The following is a 21,051-nucleotide window of genomic DNA, read 5'->3' on the forward strand; positions in this document are numbered from 1 at the left end:
CTGTGCCCACGATCCGGACGTAGCAGCGTTTGCACGCATATTTTTTGCTGCGTCCAAAACATTGCATTCTATTGAACACAGGTAAATCCACATGTGTTCACTGAACCATGCGTATTTACCTCATTCTATACATTCTAGTGGTCAAATTTCTGTTGCGGAGACTAGCGACTCCACAAGAGGCTTTGACATGAAAGACACGCTGCATGCCAGTGTCCACGGGTGATTTGCAGCCTCTGATGCACGATTTCTAGAGATCCCATCCACTATGCTGTAACATCTGGACGTTGCAGTTTGATGCCACAGATTCCTTTTAAACACCTGTAGCAAAGGTTTGGGGTGTGTCAGTGTTGGGATTGCTAGCAGCAGAGCAGGAAGCGCTGCAAGCTTGTGTGAAGCTGAACACAGGCCTGTGAAAGCAACGTATCTAATGCACCCTAAGTGACATGGCCCGGCCGTCTCCCACGGCAACAGGTTTACACGGACTGTATGGAAATTCCGGCTGCGATCCGGAGGACAGTTTACTTTGCATTTGAGTTGTGAGTTTTTGGCAAATTAAGCCATTTAAGTTGGACTTCCCTTGGGTCACTGCCTCATTACCACACAGTGCGAACACCGCTGCACTACAAGATGGCGGAGAATGCGGGCAGTGTGAACTTAGGCATACCCCAATGACAGCTGCATGTCTGTTATTAGGCCTGCCACATTGCAGACCAGGCCCACAGACAAAATGGAGGAACTGCTAAGGCAATTGGTCCTCACTCAGCGGCAACAGCAGTTCCAGCAGCAACTCACTAATGAACTGATTGTGCAGCAGATTGCTGCTCGGCGAGAGACGCCACCATCACCGACCCCGGAATGTCGTGAGGCCATGGACAAGATCCGTTCCGCATTGAGGAAACCGAGTCTGGAGGATGACGTGGAAGCTTTCTTCACTGTCTATGAGCACACTGTGGAGTGGGAGAACCTGCCCTCTTCCCAGTGGGCTGAAGTGGTGGCTCCGTTCCTGATGGGAGAAGTGCAGAAAGCCTACTTTGACCTCAGTCGGGAGGATGCCCAGGACTATGTGAAGCTGAAAGGTGAGATCCTTGCCCAACTGTGGGTTAATACATATGTGAGAGCCCAACGGGTGATTTCATGGACCTTTGTGGAGGCCCGACCAGCCAGGTCTCAGGCATATGATTTGCTGCAGCTAGTAAAAAGGTGGCTCCAGCCTGAGACCTGGACTCCGGCCCAGATGGTGGAGAGGGTGGTGGTCAACTGGCTTGTGAGAACTCTACTAGCAGCTATACAGCATTGGGTGGGGCAAGGGGACCCGGGCACTCAAGAACAGATGCTTGGCCTGATCGAGTGGTATACAGCCACACAGGACTTTATACGGGACTCTGCCCATTGTGGCTGTCACACCGGACTCTGAAAGCCCAGGAGTCAGGGAAAGGGTCGCGTTCCTCTGCCAGGGACAGTCAGCACCGAATCCAGGGGTACCCCGGAGTGAGAGTGGAAGGAGAACTATTTCCCCTAAAACGGTCTCAAGGACTAGCAGTGCCTCCACTATTAGGTGCTGGTGATGCCAAGGGCCTGGACATGTGGCTGCTAACTGACCCCTGACTGTAGAACCCATGTACTGCGGGTTTACTCGCCGGGTGTCCATGTATGCCCAGACAGTCTGCACCGTGAATGCAGACACGACGCACAGTGAACCCAAACTGTGCCAGGTATACGTTAATGGGTACCCAACAGAGGCCCTCTTTGACTCAGGGAGCCTTGTAACACTTGTCCATGCATCGTTGGTAGCAGAGGACAGCCCCAATGGTCGGAAAATCGGGGTTGTTTGCATACATGGGAACCTCCGAGAATACCCGACCGCGGAGGTTACTTTTTCTACTCCGTGTGGGGAGGTGAAACATGTGGTGGGAGTGGTGAAGACCCTTCCCTATGGGACTGTGTTGGGAAGAGACTTGCCCCTGTTCTGGTCCCCGTGTGAGAACAAAATTAACCCTCCCAGGGTAAATGGCACGGAACCCGAAGATCCCGAGTCAGGGATACCTGACATAGGGGTCGCCAACCTGGGGACAGATTGTAACCCCGATATTCTTCCCCTAGAGGTGTTGGCAGGAGAGGTTGAGGAGACCCCATCGATTCCAGAGCTGGAAATGTCCCCTGGTATGTTTTGGACAGCTCAGCTCCAGGATCCACTGTAGCTCGGGCACGAGAAATGGTGGTAGAAATAAATGGGGTGCCACAGTAACCGGGTGCAGAGGCGGTTTTCCCCCGCATGGCTGTCAACCAGGAGTTATTATATAGGGTTAATAAAATCTGGGCTGAAGTAGTGGAAAAGCTGGTAGTGCCCCAGTCGTACCATCGGGCGGTCCTAGAGATCGCCCACACACACCTGCTGGGTGGACACTTAGGCGTAAAGAAAACACAAGTACGTATTCTGTAGCGGAGGATTTATGCTGAGGTGCAGAGATATTGTGAGTCATGTCCCAAGTGTCAACTTACCACACCACTTACCACTACAAATTTCCAGATTCAGTTGGTACCACTGCCCATTATAGAGGTACCATTTGAGCGGATTACAATGGATCTGGTGGGGCCCATATTGAAATCCACCTGTGGCCACCAACATATTTTGGTGATAGTAGACTATGCCACACAGAGGCAATACTACTTCGCCACACTTTGGCAAAACTTATCGCCCGAGAGCTGTTTGCAATGTTCTGTCACCTTGGGCTACCAAAGGAGATCCTTACAGATCAGGGGACTCCTTTTATGTCCAAGGTGACAAGTGAGCTATGTAAGCTGCTCCGGATTAAAGAGTTGCGCACATCGGTGTACCACCCAAAGACTGATGGGTTGGTGGAGAGATTTAATAAGACACTAAATTCTATGCTAAAAAAGTGGTTTTCAAGGATGGGAGGGATTGGGACATGTTACTGCCCTACTCGATGTTCGCTGTCTGCGAGGTACCACAGGCTTCCACGGGCTTCTCACCCTTTGAGCTATTATATGGCAGGCATCCTAGGGGGTTACTGGACGTAGCCAAGAAGACATGGGAAGAGGAGCCAACTCTGCATAGGAGTATAATTGAGCATGTGGTAAGCATGCAGCGGTCATGCCTATAGTAAAAGAACATCTAATGGATGCCTAGGCAGTGCAGAGTCGCACGTATGATCAAATAGCCACGGTCAGGTCCTTTAAAGAAGAGGATCAAGTGTTAGTGCTAGTGCCCACAGCAGAGTAAACTCATGGCCACGAGGCAAGCCATCGCGGCTGAAGTAAAGCAAATGCTCCAGTAAGGAGTCATCGATGAATCCAGGAGTGAGTAGGCTAGCCACATTGTGCTGATTACGAAGCCAGACAGGTCATTAAGATTCTGTAATGACTTCCGAAAATTGAATGAGGTGTCAAATTTTGACCTGTATCCAATGCCCCGGGTAAACAAGCTAATTGAGAGACTGGGCCAGGCCCAGGACTTCACCACGCTTCACAAACCCAAGGGTTACTGGAAGGTGCCACTGACAGAATTGGCGAAAGAAAAGACCGCCTTTATAATGCCAGAGGGTATCTATCACTATGTCGTCTTGCCTTTTGGATTACATGGGGCTCCGGCCACCCTACAGAGATTGATGGACATAGTGTTAGAGCCTCATCAGAAGTACTCGTCAGCATATTAAGATTATGTCATTATTAGTGATGAGCGAGCATGCTTGCTACTGCTCGGTGCTCGCCCGAGCAACTCACTGCTCGATATGCTCAGCGCTCGACGAGTATTTCCGGTTTGCTCGGGCGGGAACTTGGGTCCCCTCCCTGCATGTTTGGCACTCTTTAGAGAGCCAATGAACTTGCAGGGAGTGCCTGCCATGCACTGTAATGCCGTAGCCATGTTGGTTGTGGGCATTACACTGATTGGCTGGCTGCACAGCGTTATCAGGTCTATATCAGACATGGCGCCGCCATGTTCATCACAGTCACTGCGGATCAGACAGTGTAGGGAGAGGTGCTGCTGAGCTAGGGAGAGGTTTGATTGTGTATTAGGGAGTGTAGGGAGAAAAACCGTAGATTACACATATCCATCTTAACAAACAGTCCTTCTGAGGACTAATCTATCTGCAGAGATATCAGGCCGCAGGGTGTATAGGCAGGCAGTGTATATAGCTGACTGAAGTGCGTATAGCACTGTAGCACCGGCGTCTCTGCCCCCTGCCAGGCAGAGACGCCGTCCCACTCACTTCCTCGCTCCCCGTGCTCCCCGTTCTGCGTTCTCCAGCGCTCCTCTTCCTGCTGCTGTCCTAAGGAGTCCCCGGCCAATAGCCGAGGGTCCTCCCACATATAAGGCACCTCCTCCAAAATGGAGGTGCCCGAGCAAAAGTTGTTGCACAGTGTTCCTGACCTCTGCTTCAGTCCCCAGGTCCCGTTGCTAGCCTGACAACCGGTCCTGCCCCCCTGCCTGTTACCTGCCTGTTACCTGCCTGTTACCTGCCTGTTACCTGCCATGCCTGCCAGCCCGCTCACCTGGGATCACTTGCCTGTTACCTGCCTGTTACCTGTCGTGCCTGCCAGCCCGCTCACCTGGGAGCACTTGCCTGTTGCCTGCCGTCTCTGCCAGCCCGCTCACCTGGGAGCACTTGCCTATTGCCTGCCTGTTACCAACTGTGCCTGCCAGCCCGCTCACCTGGGAGCACTTGCCTGTGACCTGCCTGTTACCCGCTTGTTACCTGCTGTGCCTACCCAGAGGCTCCTGCCGTCACTTGCCGTGACCATCTGCCAGCCCACCTAGAGACTACATCCGTCACTTGCTGTGTCTACCTGATAGCCTACCTGGAGGCTTCTGCTCGCCAGCCTGCCTGCTGCGCCTACCTGCTATTCCGGTCAGTCCCTGCCATCTGTACCGTGGGAGTCACCTGCTCCCTTACAAGGTCATCCCCAGAGTAGCACCTGGTCCCTCTGCTCGGTCCTTACCTGGTCACGGAGTCGTTAGCCGCCGTACGACCAGGGTCAGTCCTAGTTGATACTTAGTCACGCCCCTCTGGGTCCCTCCTTGCACCATAGCACAGAGGTTCCACCTCCCGGACCCGTAACAAGCACAAGACTCTCCATTCCAATTCTGCCTTCTGCAGCCGTTAGATATTTCTATACGAAGGCCCAGGTCTCAGGGGCTAGGAATACTTTTCTTTGGATCTTAATCATCATTATTTGCTTAAAAAGCAATCCAGAGAACACCATTTTTCTGCACCATTTGCTTGTGTAGGGAGAGGTGCTGCTGCGTCAGGGACAGATTTGCTTGTGTATTAGGTAGTGTAGGGATAAAAAACGTACATTACACATATCCATCTTAACAAACAGTCCTTCTCAGGACTAATCCATCTGCAGAGATATCAGGCAGGCAGTGTGTATAGGCAGGAAGTGTATATAGCAAACTGCAGTGCATATAGCACAAGAGGCTCCATTCCAATTCTTCCTTCTGCTGCTGTTAGATATTTCTATACAAAGGCCCAGGTCTCAGGGGCCAGGAATACTTTTCTTTGGATCTTAATCCTCATTATTTGCTTAAAAAGCAATCCAGAGAACACCGTTTTTTCTGCGCCATTTGCTTGTTGGCACTGCAGAATACAGCCAGGTCCTTTCCATATTAGAGCGCTAGAAATCCAGCTATTCAAAACTGTGTTTTCTCCGTCAAACGGATCACATATACGTTGTCAGAAAATACTGACATTTCTGGCCTCCATTAAAAATTTCTTTCAGTGTGTCAGTGAAGCAATTCACAGCAGCTTACTGTTCAAACTACTTACCTACAGGCCAGGTATTTAAAACACTGTTTTCTCCCTTACACGGATCACATATAAGTTCGCTCCAAACTCAGTTATTTTTAGTGAGCGTGGAAGATACTGTCCTCCATTTAAAATGGGCAAGGCACGTGGCAAGGGACGGGGAACTGGACATGATGGTAATGGTGCATGCCGATTCCGAGGACAAGGCAGAGGCTGTGGGCAAGCCGAAATTGTGCCACAACAAACACCCACATCTTCTCGCCTGACCTTCCTGTCCCAATTTCTAGGGGACCGCAGCAAACCACTATTGAACCCAGAGCAGTGTCAAAAGGTTGTTGGTTGGATAGTGGATAATGCTTCCAGTCACTTTGCCACCACCACCACCACCCTGTCTTCCACACGGTCAAGTCTCAGTAGCCATGAGTCTGGACCGCATATTCCTCACCCTGATACTCCTTCCTCCCACCACGCTGAGTACCCAGAGACAACTGATCCCACACTTGGACACTCTGAAGAGCTGTTCACTTTTCCATTTATAGATTCGGGTCTCTCGCCCGATCCACTTGAAGCGGGGCAAGAGGAGATCGCGTGTAGCGATGCCCAAATATTTGAGCAGCCACGGTCACACGAAGGCGACGGTGGGAAAGTGTCACAAGAGGTGGACGATGATGAGACACAATTACCAGAAAGTCAGGAGGAGGACCAGGGTGCAGAAGTGGAAGACGAAGTGGTGGATGATATAGTAACTGACCCAACCTGGCAGGAGGACATGCAGAGCGAGGACAGCAGCACACAGGGGGAGGGAGGCAGAGCACCCCAACAGGCAGGAAGAAGCAGTGTGGTGGCCGCAGACAGAAGGCAGGCAACCGTTCCCCGTAACACCATGATGAAGGAAGTTGCCAGTACAACTGTTAGGTCTTCCCGAGTCTGGTTGTTTTTTAAAGACTCTGCCGATAACCCCAAAAAGGCCACCTGCCAGGCCAGCATCAGCAGGGGTGGCAAAATGACCAGCCTGACCACCACCAGCATGATCAGGCATATGGCAGCAAAGCACCTGACTTTGTGGGCCGAACCCCAGGGTCCAGTTACAGTGTCTGTGGGTGGCACCATTGCTTCTTCCGCTGTTGTGCATGCAAGCCAATCCCTTGTCAATGGTGCATGCAAAGATGCCTCCTGCCCTGCACCTGTCATTGCACACTCTCAAGTAGCAGCATCAGGAAGCATGTCCATGTCCTTGTCCCAGCACAGCGTTCAGTTCTCCATACCCCAGTCCTTGGAACGCAAGCGTAAATATGCAGCCAACGCCCCACAGGCCACACTACTAAATTCTCACATTTCATGACTGCTTGCGCTCGAAATGTTGCCTATTAGGCTCGAGGAGACGGAAGCATTCCACAACCTGATGGCGGCAGCCGCCCCTCGGTACTCGGTCCCCAGCCGCCACTATTTCTCCCGGTGTGCCGTCCCCGCATTACACAAGCATGTGTCCCAAAACATTAGCCGTGCTCTCAACAACGCAGTTAACGCTAAACTCCACCTAACCATGGACAAGTGCTTGTGGGCAGGGACGGTACATATCGCTGACGGCACACTGGGTTAACATAGTGGAAGCCGGGACCCAGTCGGACCTTGGGACGGAACACGTCCTCCAGACGCCAAGGATTGCGGGCCCTAGGTCACTCGGGGTTGCCCCCACGGTCTACAGCTCCTGCACCTCATCCTCCTCAGCCTCCTCCTCCTCTTCAGCCTCCATCTCCGAAATGACCACATCAGTCACAAGCTGGAAGCACTGCAGCACTCCCTCGGCCAAACGGCAACAGGCTGTGCTGCAGCTAATATGCTTAGGTGAAAAGCCGCACAATGCTGAAGAGTTGTAGACAGCTCTGAAAGAGCAGGCAGAAATGTGGCTCACACTGCTGAACCTACAGCCAGCCATGGTCGTGTGCGACAACGGCCGGAACCTGGTGGCGGCTCTGAGGCGAGGTGAGCTCACACACGTACCAGGCCTGGCCCATGTGCTTAACCTCGTGGTTCAGCAGTTTCTCAAATCCTACCCGGAGCTGCCGGATGTGCTTGTTAAAGTACGCCACCTGTGTGCCCATTTTAGAAAGTCAGCTACAGCTTCCGCCGCCCTTGCAGTGTTTCAGCAGCGTTTGCAGCTTCCAGCTCACAGACTGGTGTGTGATGTCTCCGCGTGTTGGAACTCTACACTGCAGATGTTGGGAAGGATTTGTGAGCAGAAGAGGGCAGTTGTTGAGTACCAGCATCAACAAGGCCGTTGGTATTCAGTTCAGACTCCACATAAGACCTCAGGAGTGGACATGGATGTCAGACATATGTACCATCCTCCAAAACTGTGAGGACTTCACCAAGATGGTGAGCGGCGATGGCGTCATAATTAGCATCACCATCCCGCTTCTCTGTCTTCTGAAATGCTCTCTGCTCACAATCAAAGAGGATGCATTGCAGGCGAAGCACGATGAGATGGAGCAAGGAACCATACAGGGTGATTACACACAGCCAAGCCTCATCTCATCCCAACATGTATTGGGTGACAATGAGGAAGAGGATGAGGAGGAGGAAGGACAGGAGCTAGTTTCATGCACTATAGATGGTACTACCTGCACAGCTGTCATACCGTCTGTTCAGCATGGATGGCCAGAGGACAGAGAGGAGGAGGAGCAGGAGAGCATGGTCAGTCATCCTCTTGGTGAGGACACGGAAGTCTTGCCTGTTAGTAGTCTGGCACGCATGGCTGAGTTTATGTTATGCTGTCTTTCCCATGACCCTCGCGTTCTTAAAATTTTGGGTGACAGTCATTACTGGTTGGTGACACTTCTAGACCCACGCTACAAGGAGAACTTTATGAAAAAACCCAGAGGAACAATGAGTATATACGGTATAAAATAGATTTTTATTTATAATGCAGTATGGATGTATATTATTTCATGATTGGCACTTTAGCTTCCGGCTGGTCTCATATTCCTTAGCTCAGTTGGAATGAACACCACTGGGGGACTTATGCCAGGGTGATGTAACGGCCTTTCCCAGCACATTGCACTTTTTCCTTCTTTGATATTAATTTTGAGATTAAATATTTAATGAATGTTCATAGATGTATTTAAATAAATTATAAATAAAAATCTATTTTTGTATATACTCGTTGTTCCTCCGGGTTTTTTCATGCTAGTTTGAGTAGGCATATGGGTGATAGGCACAATGTATTGACTGGTGGCCTGGTAACCCGATTCTTGATATGAAGGTCGATGTCTGTTTACTAAGGAGAACTTTATATCTCTTATTACTGAGGCGGACAGGTGTAAAAAAATGGGGCAGTACCAGAAGGCCCTTGCGGAGCTATTAAAAAAATTCCCATCTGAAAACTCTGGCGGCAGAGGGCACACTTCGTTGGACAACCAAAGAGTACAGGCGAGAGAGACACAACTTCAATCCAGCAGAGGCAGGGGAACACTGTCAAAGTTCTGGGAGAGTTTTCTTAGACCGTCCCATCGCACAGGTCCTGAGGCGCGGGGTACTCTCACAAGGAGTGCAAAGTTTGGGAAGATGCTGAGGGAGTACCTTGCCGATCGTACCAACATCCTCTGTGATTCCTCTGTGCTTTATAATTATTGGGTATCCAAGCTGGATACGTGGAATGAACTGGCTCTCTACGCCTTGGAGGTCCTGGCCTGCCCTGCCGCCAGCGGTTTATCAGAGCGGGTTTTTAGTGCCGCTGGTGGAATTATAACTGATAAGCGCATCCGCCTGTCAACTGAAAATGCTGACAGGCTGACTCTTATATAAATGAACAAGGGCTGGATTGGGCCAGACTTCTCACCACCACCGAATGATAGCAGCGTAACAAACTCAAACCCAGTGTATTTTTTTGAGAGGTGTATTCCTATGCACCATTTCACACCCACACATGGGTATAAGCTTCCTGATTTTGGCTATTTGCTCTTGTCCTCCTCCTTCTCATCATCCTCCACCACCATATCACCAGGGTGACCGTGGTCCGTGATGCAACACCCACATAATTTTTTTAAAGGGTGCTTATGATGCCCGTAAAAAATTTTTTTATTACAGTATGTTCATGTATACCCCCCAGGGGTAAATGTTTGTCAGCCCATACACTTAGTGCATGGGCATTACAAGTATAGGAGGCCCGCTCCTATCTAATGGGAACATTTTTTAATGAGGCCCTCCTCCGCGTCTCTTCCAAGGGTCATTGAAGTGCCTCCAAATTTTCGGCAGCCCTTGCATTCACTGCATAGGCCAACACTATGGGAGACTCTCTCCTTTCTAATGGGAATTTGTCGTTACTGTGGCCCTGCTCCGTGTGTCTTTAAATTCTTAGTAGGGCTTTTCCTGAAATTGCCATTAGAAAGAAAAATGAGCTGCACTCACCAGTCCTTAAAAGCAATATCTTTATTCCATAAGGATAAAAGGTCCGGCAAGCAGGGAGAGCGGGGAAGAAAAAAGCAGACAACAGCTGTTTCGCGTGAAAACGCTTCTACAGGTCTGTGTTACTTTTCCTAAAATTGGTCAGCCGTTGGACTCACTGCATACCCTTTAACTGTATAGCAGACCCTCTCCTTTCTAATGGGAACATGTCGTACCTTGTTACTGTGGCCCTGCTCTGTAGGTTTTTAAATTCTTAGTGGGGTTTTTCCTAAAATTGGTCAGCCGTTGGACTCACTGCATACCCTATAACTGTATAGCAGACTCTCTCCTTTCTAATGGGACCATGTCGTACTTGTTACTGTGGCCCTGCTCAGAAGCTGACAGCACTGCAGCTCTGCCTTTGCCAAGCGGCAACAGGCTGTGCTGAAGAGAACTTGCTTAATGCTTAATTGACAAACCTCCCAGCGCTGCAGAGTTGTTGAAAGCTGTAACACAGCAGCCTGATCTGTGGCTCTCACCGCTGAACATACAGCCAGGCATGGTCGTGTGTGACAATGGGCGGAACCTGGTGACGGAGAAAAGACAGCTGGGGTAGATACGGTTTCCCTCTATGCCAGCCCTTTCACTGAGCTAAAGAATATTGCTGTGGTGAAATGCAACTCCCACTGAGAAGCTGTTTCAGATTGAAAGACATTGTGCCCACCAGAGGATTTGATTCTGAGGGATATCCTTTCTCCCCTGCTCAAGAGCTCCATAGCAGCTGCAAAGTTAGCACTATCATGAACTCTCCTGAGGTAGAAGCCAAGGCACACCAGAGGATTCTGCCGAGAAGCAGTCCTGACTAAGAAAAGTGTGTGGGAAGGTTCCCGGACACTCTATGGCTGCTTTTTTACTGAGGAGGAAACGCATGCAAACACGGGGAGAACATATAAAGTCCTTGCAGATGTTGTCCTTGCTGGGATTTGAACCCAGGATCCGAGCGCTGCAAGTCTTCAGTGCTAACTACTGATCCAATGTGCTGCCGTTCACCCTCTAATATCTAACAGGCTGGAGAAACTTGCACCTACTGCCACTCTATCTTCAGCTCCTTTGTGAAAAAATTTATTTGGGCAGCCATTCAGTCTACCAAATAAAATTCCTGAGTAGGAAATTGGGGATGGCTTCGCTACTGGTACTGGGGGCAGTGCTAATACCATGGTGTTGTACCATAGTTTGCTGGAAATATTCCAGGCTGGTAGGAGGCAAGCAATTTCCCACAGAAAAGTACCAGCAGTAATGTTCAGGCCACATTTCAAGTGCAAGCAGCTTTAGAGGACTTCCTGGGAGAAATGACACGCAGGGTAGATACGGTTTCCCTCTATCCAGTCCTTTCACCGAGCTAAATACAACTCTTAGCAAAAAAAGTTGAGGACTGGCTCCGTACCGTCCCTGGCCACATTCACCTGTCCACCTGTTTGTGGTAAGGGGGTCCTTCCCAGTAAGTGCACTGGGGAGGGCACGGGTAATGTTGTGGGACCCGTGCATGTGGAAGGCAGAGGCGATACCGGGAAATATAGTGGCGGCTGGGGACCGAGTATGGACACCCGGCCGCCTCCGGCATGAGGTTGTGAAAAGCTTCCGCCTCCACGAGCCTAAAAGGCCACATTTCAAGTGCAAGCAGCTGTCAAAAATTTGGCAGTTTAGTATTATATCCTGTGGGTGGGTGGGTGGCTGCCTGAATACTTGCGCTTGCATTCCAAGGAATGGGGTAGGGACAGCTGAACGCTCCAGTGGGACAAGGACGTGGATGGTGATTGGTGCAAGTCTGCAATGACAGGTGCATGGTGGGAGGCATCTTCGCATGCGCCAAGGATCACTTATGATGGGCACACTTTTTCGGCAGTGACCTGGGAGTCAGAGATGCTTCTAGAGGTCTTCCCCATGCTGTTCCCATGTCTTTTCAGCACTGTATGCATGTGTCTGATGATGTGTCACACACCACACCACATCATTTGTCTGGGTTGAAAGCAATTCAAAAGTGCAAAAGTGAATCAAAAACACTACATGTGAACATAGCCCAAGGTGTGGAGGAGTATTTTTGTTTTGGGTTATTTATTTTGCCTTATATACAAGTCATTACCCTGGAAAGGATGTTCCTTAACATATTTCCCAGGAAAATCCATTTTGGTTTCGTTTTTGTATGTTTTATTGTGAGTCCGTAAAAGTGGCGTAATACTCTGACCACATTGCTGACAGCAGTGATCTTGGAGTCAGAGATGCTTCCAGGGGTCTTCCCCATGCTGTTCCCATGTCATTTGAGCACTGTTCCCATCGACCGCCGGGGGGAGAAGCCTGAAAAATGCTTGAGTTTCCCATAGACTTACATTGGGCTCGTTGCTCGGGTCAAGCACCTGAGTATTTCAATTTGCTCGACCCGAGCAACGAGTACCCGAGCATTTTAGTGCTCGCTCATCACTAGACCTGAGCGCTGCCCTTTCCCCCCAACCTGTGGATGTGGACTTAAAAAGGAGATATGCTTCTGGAGCAGTCAGACATGAGAGAATCAAGGAGAAGGAAAAGATGATAGACTCTGTCACACCATCAGCCTGGAAGCATGGCTTTACCTAAAGAGACACAGATTTGGATTCTACATGATTACGGTCCAAGGGTATGAGACCCTTACTGGAAATATTCGGATCTGCTCCATTGACCATCAGAGAGACATGGATACATATGAGGAAACCAGGTTGGGAAGATGAAGTCGCCTGGCACATGGATATGTGGTTTGGGGTTGCCAGGTGGAACCCTCTGGTTGCTTGGAACCCATGAAGACATTCGGAGAAGCCAGACTGGGACCCACCGGTCATCTGTCCCCATGGAAACTCTCGAAGAGGCCATGGTGGGACTCTTGGGTCTCATGGCCTTGTACCTTGCTTGCCGCGACCTTCTCTCTGTGGGAGTCCACCAGAAGTGGGGGGCCACTGGTTGAGGTAGTTGGATCTGGAAGTCCCCAAAGTCACAGCTGTTCTATCCCAGGCTGGCGGAGCGGGAGAGTGAGATTGTGTAATGTGGTACCATCTTGGGTATTTGCTGGGACTGTTCTATGTGTTTATTGTGGTTCAATAAAGTATTGCCACGCTGTTTTACGAGGGTCACAGGAAAGGTAGCGAAACATAAACTCAGGCATATGTGCCAACAACCAAGACTTCCCTGTCCCCACCAAGAGAACAGCTGTCCATGTTCTCCTCCTCAAATTTTATAGCGGATCCCCACTTCAATTTTTTTCTGGGGTTCCCTTGTAATCTTGCCAGAAAAGGCTAAACAAACAGCTGTGGGCTGATATTAATAGCCAGGGAACATTGTTGGCTAATGGCCCCTTCCCCGGCTACTAATATCAGCCCCCAGCGGTCAGCTTTCCCTCTGCTTGTTATAAAAATGATGCGGGAGCCCACGCCATTTTTTAATTTTATTTTAGGCTCTGTGCCCACGATCCGGACGTAGCAGCGTTTGCACGCATATTTTTTGCTGCGTCCAAAACATTGCATTCTATTGAACACAGGTAAATCCACATGTGTTCACTGAACCATGCGTATTTACCTCATTCTATACATTCTAGTGGTCAAATTTCTGTTGTGGAGACTAGCGACTCCACAAGAGAATTTGACATGAAAGACACGCTGCATGCCAGTGTCCACGGGTGATTTGCAACCTCTGATGCACGATTTTTAGAGATCCCATCCACTATGCTGTAACATCTGGACGTTGCAGTTTGATGCCACAGATTCCTTTTAAACACCTGTAGCAAAGGTTTTGGGTGTGTCAGTGTTGGGATTGCTAGCAGCAGAGCAGGAAGCGCTGCAAGCTTGTGTGAAGCTGAACACAGGCCTAAGTGACATGGCGCGGCCGTCTCCCACGGCAACAGGTTTACACGGACTGTATGGAAATTCCGGCTGCGATCCGGAGGACAGTTTACTTTGCATTTGAGTTGTGAGTTTTTGGCAAATTAAGCCATTTAAGTTGGATTTCCCTTGGGTCACTGCCTCATTACCACACAGTGCGAACACCGCTGCACTACAAGATGGTGGAGAATGCGGGCAGTGTGAACTTAGGCATACCCCAACGACAGCTGCATGTCTGTTATTAGGACTGCCACATTGCAGACCAGGCCCACAGACAAAATGGAGGAACTGCTAAGGCAATTGGTCCTCACTCAGCGGCAACAGCAGTTCCAGCAGCAACTCACTAATGAACTGATTGTGCAGCAGATTGCTGCTCGGCGAGAGACGCCACCATCACCGACCCCGGAATGTCGTGAGGCCATGGGCAAGATCCGTTCCGCATTGAGGAAACCGAGTCCGGAGGATGACGTGGAAGCCTTCTTCACTGTCTATGAGCACACAGTGGAGTGGGAGAACCTGCCCACTTCCCAGTGGGCTGAAATGGTGGCTCCATTCCTGATGGGAGAAGTGCAGAAAGCCTACTTTGACCTCAGTCGGGAGGATGCCCAGGTCTATGTGAAGCTGAAAGGTGAGATCCTTGCCCAACTGCGGGTTAATACATATGTGAGAACCCAACGGGTGATTTCATGGACCTTTGTGGAGGCCAGACCAGCCAGGTCTCAGGCATATGACTTGCTGCAGCTAGTAAAAAGGTGGCTCCAGCCTGAGACCTGGACTCCGGCCCAGATGGTGGAGAGGGTGGTGGTCATCTGGCTGGTGAGAACTCTACTAGCAGCTATACAGCATTGGGTGGGGCAAGAGGACCCGGGCGCTCAAGAACAGATGCTTGGCCTGATCGAGTGGTATACAGCCACACAGGACTTTATATGGGACTCTGCCCATTGTGGCTGTCACACCGGACCCTGAAAGCCCAGGAGTCATGGAAAGGGTCGCGTTCCTCTGCCAGGGACAGTCAGCACCGAATCCAGGGGTACCCCGGAGTGAGAGTGGAAGGAGAACTATTTCCCCTAAAACGGTCTCAAGGACTAGCAGTGCCTCCACTATTAGGTGCTGGTGATGCCAAGGGCCTGGACATGTGGCTGCTAACTGACCCCTGACTGTAGAACCCATGTACTGCGGGTTTACTCGCCGGGTGTCCATGTATGCCCAGACAGTCTGCACCGTGAATGCAGACACGACGCGCAGTGAACCCAAACTGTGCCAGGTATACCTTAATGGGTACCCAACAGAGGCCCTCTTTGACTCAGGGAGCCTTGTAACACTTGTCCATGCATCATTGGTAGCAGAGGACAGCCCCAATGGTCGGAAAATCGGGGTTGTTTGCATACATGGGGACCACCGAGAATACCCGACCGCGGAGGTTACTTTTTCTACTCCGTGTGGGGAGGTGAAACATGTGGTGGGACTGGTGAAGACCCTTCCCTATGGGACTGTGTTGGGAAGAGACTTGCCCCTGTTCTGGTTCCCATGTGAGAACAAAATTAACCCTCCCAGGGTAAATGGCACGGAACCCAAAGATCCCGAGTCAGGGATACCTGACATATACCACTGTAGCACCGGCGTCTCTGCCCCCTGCCAGGCAGAGACGACGTCCCACTCACTTCCTCGCTCCCCGTGCTCCCCGCTCTGCACTCTCCAGCGCTCCTCTTCCTGCTGCTGTCCTAAGTAGTCCCCGGCCAATAGCCGAGGGTCCTCCCACATATAAGGCACCTCCTCCAAAATGGAGGTGCCCGAGCAAAAGTTGTTGCACAGTGTTTCTTACCTCTGCTTCAGCCCTCAGGTCCCGCTGCTAGCCTGACTACCAGTCCTGCCCGCCTGCCTGTTACCTGCCTGTTACCTGCCTGTTACCTGCCATGCCTGCCAGCCCGCTCACCTGGGATCACTTGCCTGTTACCTGCCTGTTACCTGTCGTGCCTGCCAGCCCGCTCACCTGGGAGCACTTGCCTGTTGCCTGCCTGTTACCTGCCGTGTCTGCCAGCCCGCTCACCTGGGAGCGCTTGCCTGTTGCCTGCCTGTTACCTGCTGTGCTTGCCAGCCCGCTCACCTGGGAGCATTTGCCTGTGACCTGCCTGTTACCCGCTTGTTACCTGCTGTGCCTACCCAGAGGCTCCTGCCGTCACTTGCCGTGACCATCTGCCAGCCCACCTAGAGACTACTTCCGTCACTTGCCGTGTCTACCTGATAGCCTACCTGGAGGCTTCTGCTCGCCAGCCTGCCTGCTGCGCCTACCTGCTATTCTGGTCAGTTCCTGCCATCTGTACCGTGGGAGTCACCTGCCCCCTTACAAGGTCATCCCCAGAGTAGCACCTGGTCCCTCTGCTCGGTCCCTACCTGGTCACGGAGTCGTTAGCTGCCATACGACCAGGGTCAGTCCGAGTTGATACTTAGTCACGCCCCTCTGGGTCCCTCCTTGCACCATAGCACAGAGGTTCCACCTCCCGGACCCGTAACAAGCACAAGAGGCTCCATTCCAATTCTGCCTTCTTCACCTGTCAGATATTTCTATACAAAGGCCCAGGTCTCAGGGGCCAGGAATACTTTTCTTTGGATCTTAATCATCATTATTTGCTTAAGAAGCAATCCAGAGAACACCATTTTTCAGCACCATTTGCTTGTGTAGGGAGAGGTGCTGCTGCGTCAGGGACAGATTTGCTTGTGTATTATGTAGTGTAGGGAGAAAAACCGTACATTACACATATCCATCTTAACAAACAGTCCTTCTCAGGACTAATCCATCTGCAGAGATATCAGGCAGGCAGTGTGTATAGGCAGGAAGTGTATATAGCAAACTGCAGTGCATATAGCACAAGAGGCTCCATTCCAATTCTTCCTTCTGCTGCTGTTAGATATTTCTATACAAAGGCCCAGGTCTCAGGGGCCAGAAATACTTTTCTTTGGATCTTAATCCTCATTATTTGCTTTAAAAGCAATCCAGAGAACACCGTTTTTTCTGCGCCATTTGCTTGTTGGCACTGCAGAATACAGCCAGGTCCATATTAGAGCGCTAGAAATCGAGCTATTCAAAACTGTGTTTTCTCCGTCAAACGGATCACATATACTTTGTCAGAAAATACTGCCATTTCTGGCCTCCATTAAAAATTTCCTTTAGTGTGTCAGTGAAGCAATTCACAGCAGCTTGCTGTTCAGGTATTTAAAACACTGTTTTCTCCATCACACGGATCACATATAAGTTCGCTCCAAACTCAGTCATTTGTAGTGAGCGTGGAAGATACTGTCCTCCATTTAAAATGGGCAAGGCACGTGGCAAGGGACGGGGAACTGGACATGATGGTAATGGTGCATGCCGATTCCGAGGACAAGGCCGTGGCCGTGGGCAAGCCGAAATTGTGCCACAACAAACACCCACATCTTCTCGCCTGACCTTCCTGTTCCAATTTCTAGGGGACCGCAGCACACCACTATTGAACCCAGAGCAGTGTCAAAAGGTTGTTGGTTGGATAGCGGATAATGCTTCCAGTCACTTTGCCACCACCACCACCACCCTGTCTTCCACACGGTCAAGTCTCAGAAGCCGTGAGTCTGGACCGCATATTCCTCACCCTGATACTCCTTCCTCCCACCACGCTGAGTGCCCAGAGACAACTGATCCCACACTTGGACACTCTGAAGAGCTGTTCACTTTTCCATTTATAGATTGAAGCGGGGCAAGAGGAGATTGCATGTAGCGATGCCCAAATATTTGAGCAGCCACGGTCACACGAAGGCGACGGTGGGAAAGTGTCACAAGAGGTGGACAATGATGAGACACAATTGCCAGAAAGTCAGGAGGAGGACCAGGGTGCAGAAGTGGAAGACGAAGTGGTAGATGATATAGTAACTGACCCAACCTGGCAGGAGGACATGCAGAGCGAGGACAGCAGCACACAGGGGGAGGGAGGCAGAGCACCCCAGCAGGCAGGAAGAAGCAGTGTGGTGACCGCAGACAGAAGCCAGGCAACCGTTCCCCGTAACACCAACATGAAGGAAGTTGCCAGTACAACTGTTAGGTCTTCCCGAGTCTGGTTGTTTTTTAAAGACTCTGCCGATAAACCCAAAAAGGCCATTTGCACCACCTGCCAGGCCAGCATCAGCAGAGGTGGCAAAACGACCAGCCTGACCATCACCAGCATGATCAGGCATATGGCAGCAAAGCACCTGACTTTGTGGGCCGAACCCCAGGGTTCAGCTACAGTGTCTGTGGGTGGCACCATTGATTCTTCCACTGTTGTGCATGCAAGCCAATCCATTGTCCATGGTGCATGCAAAGATGCCTCCTGCCCTGCACCTACCATTGCACACTCTCAAGTAGCAGCATCAGGAAGCATGTCCATGTCCTTGTCCCAGCACAACATTCAGTTCTCCATACCCCAGTCCTTGGAACGCAAGCGTAAATATGCAGCCAACGCCCCACAGGCCACACTACTAAATTCTCACATTTCATGACTGCTTGCGCTCGAAATGTTGCCTATTAGGCTCGAGGAGACGGAAGCATTCCGCAACCTGATGGCGGCGGCCGTCCCTCGGTACTCAGTCCCCAGCCGCCACTATTTCTCCCGGTGTACCGTCCCCGCATTACACAAGCATGTGTCCCAAAACATTAGCCGTGCTCTCAACAACGCAGTTAACGCTAAACTCCACCTAACCATGGACAAGTGCTTGTGGGCAGGGACGGTACATCTCGCTGACGGCACACTGGGTTAACATAGTGGAAGCCGGGACCCAGTCGGATCTTGGGACGGAACACGTCCTCCAGACGCCAAGGATTGCGGGCCCTAGGTCAATCAGGGTTGCCCCCATGGTCTACAGCTCCTGCACCTCATCCTCCTCTGCCTCCTCCTCCTCTTCAGCCTCTATCTCCGAAATGACCACATCAGTCACAAGCTGGAAGCACTGCAGCACTCCCTCGGCCAAACGGCAACAGGCTGTGCTGCAGCTAATATGCTTAGGTGAAAAGCCGCACAATGCTGAAGAGTTGTGGACAGCTCTGAAAGAGCAGGCAGAAATGTGGCTCACACTGCTGAACCTACAGCCAGCCATGGTCGTGTGCGACAACGGCCGGAACCTGATGGCGGCTCTGAGGCGAGGTGAGCTCACACGTACCAGGCCTTGCCCATGTGCTTAACCTCGTGGTTCAGCAGTTTCTCAAATCCTACCCGGAGCTGCCGGATGTGCTTGCTAAAGTACGCCGCCTGTGTGCCCATTTTAGAAAGTCAGCCACAGCTTCCGCCGCCCTTGCAGTGTTTCAGCAGCATTAGCAGCTTCCGGCTCACAGACTGGTGTGTGTTGTCCCCACGTGTTGGAACTCTACACTGCAGATGTTGGGAAGGATTTGTGAGCAGAAGAGGGCAGTTGTTGAGTACCAGCATCAACAAGGCCATTGGTATTCAGTTCAGACTCCACACAAGACCTCAGGAGTGGACATGGATGTCAGACATATGTACCATCCTCCAAAACTTTGAGGACTTCACCAAGATGGTGAGCGGCGATGACGTCATAATTAGCATCATCATCCCGCTTCTCTGTCTTCTGAAATGCTCTCTGCTCACAATCAAAGAGGATGCATTGCAGGTGAAGCATGATGAGATGGAGCAAGGAACCATACAGGGTGATTACACACAGCCAAGCCTCATCTCATCCCAACGTGGATTGGGTGACAATGAGGAAGAGGATGAGGAGGAGGAAGGACAGGAGCTAGTTTCATGCACTATAGACGGTACTACCTGCACAGCTGTCATACCGTCTGTTCAGCATGGATGGCCAGAGGACAGAGAGGAGGAGGAGGAGGAGCAGGAGAGCATGGTCAGTCATCCTCTTGGTGATGACACGGAAGTCTTGCCTGTTAGTAGTCTGGCACGCATGGCTGGGTTTATTTTACGCTGCCTTTCCCATGACCCTCGCATTCTTAAAATTTTGGGTGACAGTCATTACTGGTTGGTGACACTTCTAGACCCACGCTACAAGGAGAACTTTATGAAAAAACCCGGAGGAACAATGAGTATATACGGTATAAAATAGATTTTTATTTATAATGCAGTATGGATGTATATTATTTCATGATTGGCACTTTAGCTTCCGGCTGGTCTCATATTCCTTAGCTCAGTTGGAATGAACACCACTGGGGGACTTATGCCAGGGTGATGTAACGGCCTTTCCCAGCACATTGCACTTTCTCCTTCTTTGATATAAATTTTGAGATTAAATATTTAATGAATATTCATAGATGTATTTAAATAAATTATAAATAAAAATCTCTTTTTGTATATACTCGTTGTTCCTCCGGGTTTTTTCATGCTAGTTTGAGTAGGCATATGGGTGATAGGCACAATGTATTGACTGGTGGCCTGGTAACCCGATCCTTGATATGAAGGCCGATGTCTGTTTACTAAGGAGATCTTTATATCTCTTATTACTGAGGCGGACAGGTGTAAAAAAATGGGGCAGTACCAGAAGAAAAAAAAATTCCCACCTGAAAACGCTGGCGGCAGAGGGCACACTTCGTTGGACAACCAAAGAGTACAGGCGAGAGAGACACAACTTCAATCCAGCAGAGGCAGGGGAACACTGTCAAAGTTCTGGGAGAGTTTTCTCAGACCCTCCCATCGCACAGGTCCTGAGGCGCGGGGTACTCTCACAAGGAGTGCAAAGTTTGGGAAGATGCTGAGGGAGTACCTTGCCTATCGTACCAACGTCCTCTGTGATTCCTCTGTGCCTTATAATGATTGGGTATCCAAGCTGGATACGTGGAATGAACTGGACCTTGGAGGTCCTGGCCTGCCCTGCCACCAGCAGGTTATCAGAGCGGGTTTTTGATGCCGCTGGTGGAATTATAACTGATAAGCGCATCCGCCTGTCAACTGAAAATGCTGACAAGCTGACTCTTATATAAATGAACAAGGGCTGGATTGGGCCAGACTTCTCAACACCGCCGAATGATAGCAGCG

Source organism: Phyllobates terribilis, unplaced genomic scaffold, assembly GCF_046119375.1.
Source record: "Phyllobates terribilis strain yellow unplaced genomic scaffold, ASM4611937v1 Scaffold_1__5_contigs__length_1240528914, whole genome shotgun sequence".
NCBI lineage: Eukaryota > Metazoa > Chordata > Amphibia > Anura > Dendrobatidae > Phyllobates > Phyllobates terribilis.